Source organism: Dasypus novemcinctus, chromosome 9 (assembly GCF_030445035.2).
Source record: "Dasypus novemcinctus isolate mDasNov1 chromosome 9, mDasNov1.1.hap2, whole genome shotgun sequence".
Lineage (NCBI taxonomy): Eukaryota > Metazoa > Chordata > Mammalia > Cingulata > Dasypodidae > Dasypus > Dasypus novemcinctus.
In genome coordinates this window covers 112,958,555-112,973,742 of record NC_080681.1, presented here as the reverse complement: position 1 = coordinate 112,973,742, position 15,188 = coordinate 112,958,555, and the positions used below count along the sequence as shown (strand labels likewise).

Below are 15,188 nucleotides of genomic sequence, written 5' to 3'. Positions count from 1 at the left end.
GGGGTGGGTGGTATATGGGGACCTCATATTTTTTGAATGTAACATTAAAAAAATAAAGACAAAAAAGGGCAAAAAGAACAATAATATAAAAAAAAGACTTGATTCTCTACTCTCATGTATGTTGTGATTTTACAACAAATAGTTTTCTTTTGCGTGTGGCAGCAAAAGGAGGAATTTGAATAATTGCTCGTGAATGCTTAATATTTGCCTTCCTACACTTTACATGTATTAATGCATTTTTTGGCAGCTGGAGTATTAGGAATTTGCAATTGTTTTGTGGAAAGATGCTCGAAGAATTCTAGATGATACATATTTGCCCCAAACCCAAAAATACTTTCACTTTTATGCAACATCTGAAAAGTACATTTAATGGGGAAGGGGGAAAGGAAAAGCCCAGTATCTTTCCCAACAACCAGAGTTGCTTTTATCACTTACATTTCTGCATGAGTCTGCTTCTGGTTTCATTGACTGTTTTGTTTTGTTTTTTTTGTAAAACATTCACCAATTTTTCACATTCACCAAACTCATGTCAAAAATCAATAAGGGAAGCGGACTTGACTCAATGGAGCATCTGCCTACCACATGGGAGGTCCAGAGTTCAAACCCAGGGCCTCCTTGACCTGTGTGGAACTGGCCCCCATGCAGTGCTGATGTGGGCGAAGAATGCCGTGCCATGCAGGGGTATCCCCCACGTAGGGGAGCCCCATGCTCAAGGAGTGCGCACGAAAGGAGAGCTGCCCAGCGCAAAAGAAAGTCCAGCTAGCCCAGGAGTGGTGCCGCACACATGGAGAGCTGATGCAGCAAGATGACGCAACAAAATGAGACATAGATTCCCGGTGCCACTGACGAGTAGAAGTGGACACAGAAGAACACACAGCGAATAGACACAGAGAACAGACAACTGGGGTGGGGGAAGGGGAGAGAAATAAATAAAAATAAATCTTAAAAAATAAGAGGGAAGCGGATGTGGCTCAACTGATACAGCATCTGCCTACCATACATGAGGTCCAGAGTTTGAACTCAGGGCCTCCTGGTCTGTGTGGTGAGCTGCCATGCGCAAGGAGTGCCATGCCACACAGGGGTGTCCCCATGTAGGGGTGCCCCACACGCAATGATTGCACCCTGCAAGGAGAGCCACCCCGCGTGAAAAGCACAGCCCATCCAGCAGTGGCGCCACAGGCACGGAGAGCTGACGCAGTGAGATGACGTAGTAGAAAAGACAGATTCCCATGCCGCCTGATGAGAATGCAAGTGGACACAGAAGAACACACAACAAATGGACACGAGAGCAGACAATGGGTGGAGGGGCTGGAGGGGGAAAGAAATAATCTTTAAAACAAACAAAATGCTTCACCTCTCAATCTCTGTTTCCCCTGCTGTACAAAGCTGCTATTTCTGGCTATTCTTGCTCAATTATTTATTTATTAAGCAAGTTTTGTTGAGATATATATTCCTAGTCCATGCTGCCTATCCAAAGTGTATAATCAATAGCTTTTAGTATAATCACCATGTTGTGCATTCATCATCACACAATTTTTTAGAATTATTTACTCCAAAAAGAAAAAACTCCACACCCCTTTGCTTGCACCATTTTTCTTTCTTTCTTTTTTTGGTACCATCTTTTCTTGATGGTAGGATTCTGACCTTCACAAATTTCTTCTTCCTGTTAGAATAGACATGTCTAGAAGATGGGTCATAAGCAAATTAAAACAACCAGTTAACTCCAGAGATGAAGTGTTGGCTGGCTGGGGAGTTAGGGGAGAGAAGGTACAAAAGCATTTTTAAAATCACAGGAACATTTTCTATAAAGAAAAAATATGGGTAATAAACTTAAATATCTAATATGAGATATTCTTATATAGTCTACCTAGCTGCTACTATAATAATTACTCTGTGAAACTATCTAATTGCCATATTATTTATATAGAAAACTTAAATTCACAATGAAAACTCTCTCTCATGAAGCTCGATCAATCAACTCTCCTACTTTTATGACCTAATTAGTATGTAAGCATGATACTGTTTTATGGTTACTGACAGAAGACATGAGACTCCTGGGTCAGAGACAAAGGGCTTTTACTTAAGGCATAGCAAACAGCATGAGCATCAGTGTGAGTGACAGTTTCCCCATACCCCTAAGACATGGAGCAGTTGCAGAGGCCCAGATGGATGTTACACATGCAGTGAGTTTGCATGACAGCTGAGGAGCATTGAGCTTGGGGAACCCATTGTTTAATAGCAAACTGTAAGCAAGCCTGCTTTTTGTCCCAAAGGGAGATGATGTTACTGCATCCTTTAAGGTTGTTTGCTGCAGATACACCTCATGGAATGGTCTGGGTAGAGTAGTCAGGGTCTTGCATTCTTAGCTTATCCAGCAGGATGTATAGAAGCACAAGAGGTGCGTGGGGGGCTGTCTTTTCCTAACTCAGAGATATGCTGATCTACTTTTTACTAATTGAATGATCTTTACAGAATTCCAATTTTGATTTTATTTTTCAAATTGGAAATGGATACACTTAATGAAAACTGAAGACAATTACCAATCATATACTGCTTCTTTTGGATTTTTGTTTGGGCAATATTTTGAGCAGTAGTTATATTGCTTTGAGGTTTTAAATGAGTGCCTAAAGTTTTCAAAGATTATTTCCTGTTTACTGTTAGTTCATTAAGGAACCTTCCAATTTAAAAAAAAGATTTACATTTCTTGTTTTGGTTCTTTTTAGTAGTATTAGGTAAACTCATGTAATTAAGTTTTATTAAATTTTGTTTGAAGCGCATTTATTTCAGGGTTGAAAAATATTCCTTTTACAACATATTGTTTTTTTGAGAGAGAAAGAAAACTATGATGGAAGGTTAATAGGATTTTTGGGTAGGACTTTCTGAGTAGTAGTGTGTTCTAATTGAACATAAGGTCAGCTATATGCTTTCTGTTTTCATCTATGTTCTGGGATATATATGGGATATATCTTTGTTGTTTGAGTACTTGTGGTTATTTAATAATTCTAAGAGCAGATATTAAGTATTTTAGTATGTTACTATTACTTAGAGTAAAAGGTTAATAAATTGCATTCTCTGACTGGATTTGATAAGAGAGACAAGTGGTTCTGATTTTGTTACTTAATCTATCTAAATGTGCAATCAGACCAGCTGTTCCATTGGATTGGTTAAGGAGGCAGGCTTGTGAAGTTGGGTCATTCTTTTTTGGGCTGTATAGTGCCTCTTCTTTCCTGTGTCCTAAGTATGAAAATGGATTTTTTCACAGGGGGAAATGGTGTTTCAACTGGAAACAACTTTGCTTTTAGTGTATTTTAGATTAGTGTGAATTACTAAAATTTTGATTTCCCTTTTATTCACATTACTATTACATTTCACATAGTTTTTAAAAGGGATATAATAATCTGATTGAGAATATAACTTTTATGCAAAATACTCTTATTGACAAGTACCTAATCTTAAATCTTTTCATGGACTATTTGTGCCTAGTGCCTAGAATAAACCATGGAGCATAGGAATTAGGATTTCTTTAATTGGAAGCCTACCCTTCCCCCATGCAAATCCTTTTTCCAGGGATTGTCTGTGGTGGGATTTAGTTGGCAGCCAACCATCAATAATGGTACTGAAGAGAAGGTTCAATAAGCCTCTTTAAATACGCATTTCATGGACCCATGAAAACTTCAGGTGCTTTAGGTCTGAGATTCTCAAATGGTAATTGTTCCCTCAAAGCGTTAAGAACCCATATCTTATGGGTGTTGGTACAGCTGTCCATTGGAGGGATAGGTACTGGACAGGAAGGTTGCAGATATACCCTATTTCATAATTTGCCTTACAGTTGGCAGACTTAATTTTTTAAATTAAAATTTTATTTTTTTATACCAGTGTTATACAGATTACTCAGTTTACAAAAGATGATAACTACAATAACAATAAATTGGCTTTAGTCAGAATAATTTTTTATGCTCCACATTGCCCAACTCCAATTCTAAGTAGTGGTACAAATGGACTGCATTATTAAAGAGGGATAGGATTCAGTTATTGATGCAAAATAGCTTTTTAGCCACTCTGGACAGCAAAATAATAGTATTATGTAGTCTTTTTCCTGCTATAGTAATTTGAAATTCTTTGTTCAGCGATTGAATGTAGCTTGAGCAGACATGCTTGGTCTAGTTTCCTCCATGTTGTGAAAGCTGGTATTATATATATATTGCAAAACCAAAGTCTCTGCCCTGGCATCCCTCCCATCTGTGGGTCATCTGGTGACATTTTAATACATGAAATAAATTGATTATTAATACTTGTCAAATGCTTTGCAGACTAGGTCAGTTTTTTTTTTTAAGATTTATTTATTCATTTATCTCCCCTCCCCCTGCCCCCTCGCCCCAGTTGTCTGTTTTCTCTTATTTGCTGTGTGTTTTTCTTTGTCCGCTTCTGTTGTTGTCAGCGGCACGGGAATCTGTATTTCTCTCTTTTTGTTGCGTCATCTTGTTGTGTCAGCTCTCAGTGTGTGTGGCACCATTCCTGGGCAGGCTGCACTTTCTTTCGTGCTGGGCGGCTCTCCTTATGGGGCACACTCCTTGTCGCGTGGGGCTCCCCTACGCGGGGACACCCCTGCGTGGCAGGGCACTCCTTGCGCGCATCAGCACTGCACATGGGTCAGCTCCACACGGGTCAAGGAGGCCCGGGGTTTGAACCGTGGATCTCCCATGTTGTAGATGGATGTCCTAACCACTGGGCCAAGTCCGCTTCCCAACTAGGTTAGTTTTAATTGAAATGGAGCTTAACTGTAAATTAGTCTTGACCCTAAAATCATCACCTTGTAATTGTAGCTCTGAATTTGACTACATTTTAGTAAGAACATTCATAACTATTTTTTTAATTTCTTTGTCTTTATTTTTTTTATTACATTAAAAAAATATGAGGTCCCCTATATACCCCCTTACCTATTTTTTAATCAATTTTATAGACATATGTTAAGCATAAATCCATCCAAAGTGTACAGTCAGTGGTACTGGTATAATCACATAGTTGTGCATTTATCACTTCAATCATTTTTAGAACATTTTCATTATTCCAGAAATAATAATAATACTACTAAAAACAAACAAACAAAACCCATCACCTCTCAATTTCTCTATACTTCCCCTCCTGTACATAGCTGCTATTCTGTTTCCTTCTCTCTAGTTGATTTGTATTTATATTTTGTAAAAACTGTCATATATGCAAAATCACCCATAGTCATATTTTACATGAGGTTTCACTATGTTGTACAGTCTCTTTTTTAGCCTCCCTTCTAGTAATATAAATAAATGTCCTTGGGCTTTCCCTTTTTTTTTTTTAAAAGATTTATTTATTTTATTTCATTTGTTTATTCTTCCCTGCCCCTTGTTGTTTGCGCTTGCTGTCTGCTGTCAGCTTTCTGCGGCGATGCGCGCCAGCTTGCCTTTACCAGGAGGCCTGGGCAATGGAACCTGCGGTCTCCTATATGGCCGACGGGAGCCCAGTCACCTGAGCCACATCTGGCCCCCGGCTTTCCCTTTCTTAACTATTTCAGAAATAAAAATTTTACCTGCTTCTTTCTAAGTGGATTGGAATTGTTATTTTAAAACTTATGTTTATTTGAAGGTCCTTTTACTTTTTCAAGAGTAATGGCTATCCAGAAATAAATCCTTACCTATACAGTCAACTGTTTTTTTTTTTTTAATTAAAGTATATCATTCATACATGAACATACATTAACAATAAGTGTATAGTAAAGATTGCGAACTTACAAAATAAACATACATGACATCACACAGGGGTCTCATACATCACCCCTCCACCAACTCTTTTGCATTGGTGTGAAGCATTTGTTACAAACTATGCTAGGGCATTGTGAAAATATTACTACCGACTATATTCCTTATCTTACATTTGGTGTGTTTTTTCCCCCAACCCAGACTATTTTCTTTTTTAATGTATTTTTGTTACAGATATTGTGAACTTGCAAAACAGTCATACAGATGTGTAGATTTCCCATACAACTCCACACCCTGGTGGAACAGTTGTCACAGATTATATCATCAGGCTACTACCACCAGTCATGGTCCATAGCATACATTTGGCATGCTTTTTCCGTACACCTCCATTATCAACACAGTATAACTTGGCATTAATGCAAGAATATTACAATATTGCTGTTAACCACAGTCTGTAGGTCACACCAGTTGTAGTTTTCCCATGTTTCTTTATATTCCCATCACCCTGCAATAGTGATGTACATCTGCTCTAGTTAACAGAAGGACTCTTTTGCATTTGTACCCTTAACCGCAATTCTCAACAGCCTCTGGGTGGGTTCACTGTGTTATTCAGTCCCTAGATTATTCTTTAGCTTTCTTTCTATTGACATTTACTTCCCCAGACTACCTTTTTCAGTCACAATCCCATTTATAAACGAGTAGTCAATTGGTTTTTGACAAACCTACCAAGTCCATGTAAACAGGACAAAACAGTCTCTTAAAAAATGGTGCTGGGAGAACTGAATATCTCTAACTAAAGGAATGAAAGATGATCCCTGTCTCACTCCCTATACAAGAATCAACTCAAAATGGGTCAAAAACCTAAATATAAAAGCCAAGATCATAAAACTACTAGAAGAAAACATGGCCAAACATCTTCAAAACCTTGTAGTAGGTGGTGGTTTCTGGGACCTTATCCCAAAGCATGCGCAACAACAACAAAAATAGATAAATGGGACCTCCTCAAAATTAAACACTTTTGTACCTCACAGGACTTTGTCAAAAGGGTGAAAACACAGCCGACTCAATGGGAGAAAATATTTGGAAATCACATGTCTGATAAAGGCTTAATATCCAGTATATATAAAGAGATGTTACAGTTCAACAATAAAAAGACAAATGATCCAATTAAAAAATGGGCAAAAGACTTGAATAGACATTTGTCTAAAGAAGAAATACAAATGAAAAAAAAAACACATGAAAAAACATTCAAAGTCACTAATGATTAGGGAAATGCAAATAGAACTATGAGATCATTTCACACCTATCAGAATGGCCAATATTAAAGACAGAACTACAAGTGCTGGAGAAGATGTGGAGAGATAGGAACACAATTCACTGTTGATGGCAATGCAGAGTGGTACAGCCACTCTGGAAGACTTTGTCAGTTCCTAAGGAAGTTGAATATAGACTTGCCATGTGACCCTGCAATACCACTACTTTGTATATACCCAGAAGAGCTGAGAGCAGTGACGTGAACAGACATCTGCACACTGATGTTCATAGTGGCATTATGCATGCTTGCCAAAACCTGGAAACAACCCAGGTGTCTATAAATTGATGAATGGATAAACAGACTGTGGTGTATATACATGATGGAATATTTCGCAGCTGTAAGAAGAAATGAAGTCATAAAGCATATGACAACATGGATGAACCTGGAGGCATTATGTTGAGCAAAGCAAGCCAGATGCAAAAGGACAAATGCTGCATGATTGTATTACTATGAATCAAATATTTTCATTATATCCATAATAGTAAAAAGCAAAAAAACAAATTCATCACCTCTCAATCTTTTTATGCTTCCCCTGCTGTACATAGCTGCTATTTCTGGCTAGTCTTGCATATTTATTTATTTATTTTAAAGTAGTTTTGTTGAGATAGATTCACATACAGTATAGTCTATCCAAAGTGTATTTTCAGTGGCTTTTAGTATAATCAGAATGTTGTATGTTCATCACCACAAAAAATTTTAGAACAGTTTCATTACTCCAAAGAGAAAAACTACACCTCTTAGCAGTCACCTCTCAGTTCCTCTATTCTTCCCCAGCCCTACATGACCACTAATGTAATTTCATCTTTATAAATTGATTTATATTTATATTTTACATAAATGGAATCATACAATATGTTGTACTTTGTATCTGGTTGTTCTCTTTAAGCATAATTTTTTGTCTGATATTAATACCTTGTAACATCAACATACATTTGTTCAGTTTCAAAGAAAAATAGTCTTATTTATGTAATATTACCCATATTCATATTTCACATGAGGTTTTACTATGGCATGCAGTCCCATGTTACATTTTTCAGTTTTCCTCTTAGTAATACAGATGATCTTGGACTTCCCTTTGAACTACTGTGGTGCCTGTATAATAACACCGCTAGTTAAAAACATTTGTTGTGCTTTCACCTTTTCTGTTACATCCTTTTTTACTAGTTCTGCACAAGTTAACCTTCAGCTTTCCGTTATCCTACCCTGGGGTTCTTAACCAGGGATCCAGGATTTCAGGGGGTTTGTAAGCTTGAATTGAAATAAATCAACTTACTATCTTTATTTTCTCTGACCTCTAACTGAAATCTAGCATTTCCTCCACTTATAAATGTATGCAATAAATAAATTACGGTAGTGTTTATTTTAACTGACTGGCAGAGGAGTCCATGAAACAAAAAAAGTTAAGAACTTCTGCTCTAACCTCATTCTGTTTATTTACTTTTTTTTTCAGGAGGCGCTAGGGATTGAACCTGGACCTTATAAATGAGAAGCAGGCACTCAACCACCTGAGCTATACCTGTTCCCCTATTTAATTTTAACCTTTGTTTTTGGTGTGCCTGCTATGTGCAAAGCATGAAAAGCTTTGATTAAGATAATAGTCCACCATGCAGGGAGAATAGTTCAGTGTAAGTTTTGATTCACTGGACAAAAATAGATGTGGTTGGATCGACTTGACTGCCAAATATGATAGAAGGAATTCATATATATTATGTGTTATGAGCCAGGTGCTTGTATATTACTTAATCTTCATAACAACTGTGTAAGACACTGATTATTTACAAATGAGAAAATTGAGGCAAAAGAGATTAAGAAACTTTCCCAGTGTCACTTAACTAGTATGTGCCTGAGCAGAGATTAAAACCCAGAGTTTTGGGAAGCGGATTTGGCTCACTTGATAGAGCATCTGCCTACCTCATAGGAGGTCCAGGGTTCAAACCCAGGGCCTCCTGACCTGTGTGGTGAGCTGGCCCATGTGCAGTGCTGATGTGTGCGAGGAGTGCTGTGCCACACAGGGGTGTCCCCCGCGTAGGGAAGCCCCACGTGCAAGGAGTGCGCCCCATAAGGAGAGCTACCCAGCGCAATAAAATTGCAGCCTGCCTAGGAGTGACGTAGCACACACAGAGAGATGACACAACAAAAAGAGACACAGATTTCCGGAGTTGCTGATGAGAATACAAGCGGACACAGAAAATACACAGCACATGGACACAGAGAGCAGACAACGGGGGTGAGGGGGGAGGGGAGAGAGGAGAGAAATAAATAAATAAATCTTTTTTAAAAAAAAGACGTCTTAAAAAAAAAACAACCCAGAGTTTTTGGGAGTAGGTGTAGTGTAAGCAGTTGAGTGTCTGCCTCCCACATGGGAAGCCCCAGGTTTGGTTTCCTCTGCCTTCTGAAAGAAGCAAGGACAACAACAAGCAAAACAGACAAACCAATGAAGGGAAGCTAATGTGGTTGAACGTCAGCTTCCCACATACGAGGTCCTAGGTTTAATCCTCAGCCCCTGGTACCTCAAAACAAACAAACAAAAAACCCCAAAATTTTCCTGACTTTGAAGCTATTCACGAATACAACTTTACGTTAGTCTGTTGGAACCTTGAGACTTTTTGAAGCTTTTACCATTTTGCTTTTTTGACATGCTTATTTTATTTCGTTTAAGATTTGATTAAAACACAATTTATCATTTGTTATATTTAATTTTTTTCCCTTTAAAAATGCTCCTCATTTTTTCTTAATGAATTTAGTTGTATAAACATTATAGTTTAGAATGGCGATTAATTTGTATGTTTCACTTAAGATTTGATTAAAACAATTTATCATATTTATTTTCCCTTTAAAAATGCTACTCATTTTTTCTTAATTTAGTTATACAGTTAAACATTATACAGTTTAGGATGGTGATTAATTTGTATGTTTTCAGTTTTACAACTATATCAGAAAACTGGCCTTTTAAAAATTTTTTTGAAATCTTTATTTTATTGTAAACAACTGACCTTTTAAAACTAGAGATATGTTGTAATTCTGAGGTTTTATTTCCTTTAAGAAAAACAACAGGTAATTAAAGGGTACTTTTATACTGTAATAGGAGAGAAACTACAATTGCCCTTTTAATTCTTACTAAAAATGGCAAGTTTATGTAATTTGGATATTCTTCCCAACTGTTGGCAGAACACACATCAAGGACCTTATTGGCTTGGGGGCTGTTTCTCTTACAGAGATAAAGAAAAGACACAGACTCCTACAAAATTTCCAAAGTAGCGATGTTTGTTTAATAGTCTAGCATGTTTGTCTATAAAGCTTGTTTCTATTATATGAATTTTATTTACTTATTATCTTCCATTGGAAAATCTTAAAGATATCTATAATACTTTCCTAGAGCTGCTGAAACAAATTACCACGAACTAGGTGGCTTAAAACAATAGTAATTTATTTTCTCAGTTCTGGAGGCTAGAAGTTCAAAACCAAGGTGTCATCTGGGTGAAGCTTTTTCTGAAGGCTCTAGGGAAGAACGCTTCCATGCCTCTTCCAGCTTCTGGTGGTTTCTAGTGTTCCTTGACATTCTTTGGTCTTCCTTGGCTTGTAATTGCATCACTCCAGTGTTTGCGTCTGTTATCACATGGACTTCTTCAGAACTCTCTGTATCTGTCAGAATCTCCCTTTCCTTTGTCAGAATCTCCCTTTCCTTTGTCAGAATCTCCCTTTCTTTTCTCTTATGAAGAAGACAGTAGTCATTAGGGCCCATTCTAATTCCGTATGGCCTCATCTTAATTTAATTATATCTGCAAAGACCCTTTTTCCAAATAGTCACATTCTGAGGTTCCACATAGACGCGAGTTTTTGGGGGTAAGGGCACTTTTCAACCCAGTACAATCTCCGTCTGCAAATGTGCCATTTAGTTGTAATGAATTCATGTTTGTGAATGCATAGATATTTTAAAAATTACACATTTAAAAGAAAAAACTGGGAAGCGGATTTGGCTCAACAGATAGAGTGTCTGCCTACCACATGGGAAGTCCAGGGTTCAAACCCAGGGCCTCCTGACCCATGTGATGAGCTTGTTCATGTGCAGTGCTGATGTGCGCAAGGAGTGCTATGCCACACAGGGGTGTCCCCTGTGTAGGGGAGCCCACAGGCAAGGAGTGTGCCCTATAAGGAGAGCCGCCCAGCATGGAAAAAAAGTGCAGTCTGTCCAGGAGTGGCGCTGCCCACACGGAGAGCTGACGCAGCAGGATGACGCAACAAAAATAGACACAGATTCCTGGTGCCACTGACAAGAATACAAGCAGACACAGAAGAACATACAGCGAATGGACACAGAGTGCAGACAACGGGGTGGGGGGAGGAGAGAAAAAAAAATCTTAAAAAAACCCCACAGAACTTGTCAATTTGAAATGTTGTTACCTTTGTCCCTAAGCTTACACTGCAAATTTCTTCTAATGCAAGTTGTGTTGTAAGTGTATGTTTTACTTAACATCTGTGAGTTTATTGGTGGCCAGGGTGATTTCATTTCTTATGTTTTCTTGTAATTACTGGTTCTTTGTCTCAGAGAGATGGATACTATGTTTAAAAACCAATATTCTAAGACTGTGTATGATCTTCTGAAGATAGTCCATTTAAATGAAATCTCCAAATATAGCTGTAATACAAAAAAGGAATCAGTTTGTTTTTGTTTTTTTAATTTATTTAATTTAATTTTTAATTTATTTCTCTCCCCTTCCCACTTAACCCCCCCCCCCAATTGTCTTCTGTTCTCTATGTCCATTTGCTGCGTGTTCTTCTGTGTCCACTTGTATTCTTGTCAGCGGCACCGGGAACCTGTGTCTTTTTTTGTTGCATCATCTTGCTGCGTCACCTCTCTGTGAGTGCGGTGCCACTCCTGGGCAGGTTGCGCTTTTCTTGCACAGGGCACATTCCTTGCATGTGGAGCTCTCCTACACGGGGACGCCCCTGCATGGCATGGCACTCCTTGCGTGCATCAGCACTGTGCATGGGCCAACTTACCACATGGGTCAGGAGGCCCTGGGTTTGAACCCTGGACCTCCCATATGGTAGGTGGATGCTCTATCAGTTGAGCCAAACCCACTTCCCAGGAATTCAATTCGAATCCTATTTAAATTATTCTCCTTTAATACAATAATTAGTGATAGCTTTTCTTTTTTCATTGAGAAATGTTTTAGATCACTTCTAACCTTCATCAGTATTGTAATATATTTAGCTATGTGGCCAAGTTACATCTTGGCTTTAATTGTGGAAACTGTTCATATTTTTTCCTTCCTGATTTTATAGGGAATTTTAATGAAAATTTCAAGAAATGATAGCTCTTCCTTCACTAGAAGTTGCAGATTTTTAATAGATGGCCTGTTGTTTTTGTATTTGATTGTTGGTGTGGGTGTAATTCTTTTTTTTTTTTTTTTTTTTGGGTACAGTATACTTTATTGATGGTACACGACAAGGTAGGGCCCTCTGAGCCCCTCCCCTTCTCCAGGGGGTCTGGGATGAAAGCTGTGGCGGATGGTGGTGCTCAGTGTTGGGGGATCAGGTTGGGGTCAGAACTCCCCAGCAGCTGCCACTTTTCCTCTCAACCATTGCTGGGGCTGGTAGTCCAGGGGCTCTTACTCCTTGGAGGCCATGTGGACCATGAGGTCCACCACCCTGTTGCTGTAGCCAAATTCATTGTCGTACCAGGAAATGAGCTTGACAAAGTGGTCGTTGAGAGCAATGCCAGCCCCAGCATCAAAGGTGGAAGAGTGGGTGTCACTGTTAAAGTCGCAGGAGACAACCTGGTCCTCAGTGTAGCCCCGGATACCCTTCAGGGGACCATCTGATGCCTGCTTCACCACCTTCTTGATGTCATCGTATTTGGCCGCTTTCTCCAGATGGCAGGTCAGATCCACGACAGACACGTTGGGGGTGGGGACGCGGAAGGCCATGCCAGTGAGCTTCCCATTCAGCTCTGGGATGACCTTGCCCACCACCTTGGCAGCGCCGGTAGATGCAGGGATGATGTTCTGGGCAGCCCCACGGCCATCAAGCCACAGCTTCCCGGAGGGGCCGTCCACAGTTTTCTGGGTGGCAGTGATGGCGTGGACACTGGTCATGAGTCCCTCCATGATGCCGAAGTTGTCATGGATGACCTTGGCTAGGGGAGCCAGGCAGTTGGTGGTGCAGGAAGCATTGCTGACGATCTTCAGGGAATTGTACTTGTCATGGTTCACGCCCATCACAAACATGGGGGCATCGGCCGAAGGGGCAGAGATGATGACTCTCTTGGCGCCACCTTTCAAGTGAGCCCCAGCCTTCTCCAAGGTCATGAAGACACCAGTGGACTTCACAACATATTCAGCACCGGCATCACCCCACTTGATGTTGGCGGGGTCTCGCTCCTGGAAGATAGTGATGGGATGCCCATTGATGACAAGCTTCCCGTTCTCAGCCTTGACAGTGCCCTTGAACTTGCCATGGGTGGAATCATACTGGAACATGTAGACCATGTAGTTGAGGTCGATGAAGGGGTCATTGATGGCAACAGCCTGCACTTTGCCAGAGTTCACAGCAGCCCTGGTGACCAGGCGCCCAATACGGCTAAATCCGTTTACTCCAATCTTCACCATCTTGTCTCAGGGATGCGGCTGGCGCTGCGCGAAGAGCTGCGGCTGTCTGTCGAACGGGAAGGGGCAGAGAGCCGTGGGTGTAATTCTTAAAAGTTAATACCAGAGGGAAGTGGATGTGGCCCACTGAGCTCCCACCTACCACATGGGTGGGCCATGGTTTGGTTCCCAGGGTCTCCTAAAGAAGACAGCGAGATGATGTGATGGGCAGGCATGGGAAGCTGACACAACAAAGGTGATGCAACAAGAGACACAAGAAGAAAAACATAATGGGAGACACAACAAAGCATGGAGCAGAGGTTCCCTGTGCCTCCTAAAGAAAATGAGCAAGACAGCAAGCTGATGTGATGGGCAGGCACGGCAAGCTGACACTATAAGATGATGCAACAAGAGACACAAGAAGAAAAAACGTAATGAGAGATCCAACCAAGCAGGGAGCGTAGGTGGCTTTTGTGATTAGGCGCCTCTCTCCAACATCAGAGGTCCTGGGTTAGTTCCTGGTACTGCCTAAAGACACAGCACCCAGCAAATGCAAACGAGGGAGTAGGGAGAAATAAATAAATCTAAAAAATAAAAATCAATAATAGGGAAGCAGCCTTGGCTTAATGGATAGAGCATCTGCCTACCACATGGGAGGTCTTTGGTAGGACCTCCTTGACCTGTGTGGAGCTGGCCCACGTGCAGTGCTGATGTGTGCCAGGAGTGAAGTGCCACGCAGGGGTGTTCCCTGTGTAGGGGAGCCCCATGCACAGGGAGCGCGCTCTGTAAGGAGAGCCACCCAGCTCGAAAGAAAGTCCAACTAGCCGGGGAGTGGCGCCGCATGCAAGAAGAGCTGACGCGTCAAGATGACGCAACAAGAAGAGACAGATTCCCGTGCCACTGACAAGGATAGAAGTGGACAATGCAGAAGAATACACAGCGAATGGATACAGAGAGCAGACAACCGACGGCGGGGGGGAGGGGAGAGAAATAAATACAAAATAAATAAATCTTAGAAAAAAAAATAAAAACCAAAAAAGTGAATACCAGATAAAGAGTGAAGTTCAGGAGCTTCACCTTTAGGGATGACAATTTTATTTCAATCGCAATTAAAACTTAAAAACAGCATTTATCAGACATTTTGAGCCATAAAGTCAGAGGTCAAGTTTTACTGTAGTTACTTGGTAAATTCAAATAATACTGTATTTTTTTGATTCTAAGACTTTTTTTCTCCCACATTTAATACCTCAGTTTAGGATGCATTTAAAAATCATTTTTTTTTTTTGAGTCTATGAAATATAATAATTCAGGATTTCCGTTCTCCTGCTATAATAGAGAAACTGGCGTCTTAATGAGACAGAGTTCATTTATTTCTCATGTAAAAGTCCTGAGGGCAATTCAAGGCTGACCTCTCATATTGTATTGTGCCTCCTTAACGTATAATTTGTCTTGTGGTTCAGTATAACTGCTTCAGCGCTCATCATGTATGTGTTCCAGCCTAAAGCCTGGAATATGGGAGGTGAGGTCCTTTGCCTTTAAGGCTAGTCTGTGACG

At 40.1% G+C, this 15,188-nt stretch overlaps 1 protein-coding gene and 1 pseudogene across 2 annotated transcripts in view; one reads left to right on the top strand and one right to left on the bottom strand.

Moving 5' to 3' along the window:
* The window catches only part of CDC42 (cell division cycle 42), a 60,381-nt gene that overhangs the window by 14,135 nt on the left and 31,058 nt on the right, over nucleotides 1-15,188 (top strand). The gene's annotated exons all lie outside the window — the stretch shown is intronic.
* LOC101420662 (glyceraldehyde-3-phosphate dehydrogenase pseudogene) lies at nucleotides 12,548-13,730 on the bottom strand (annotated as a pseudogene).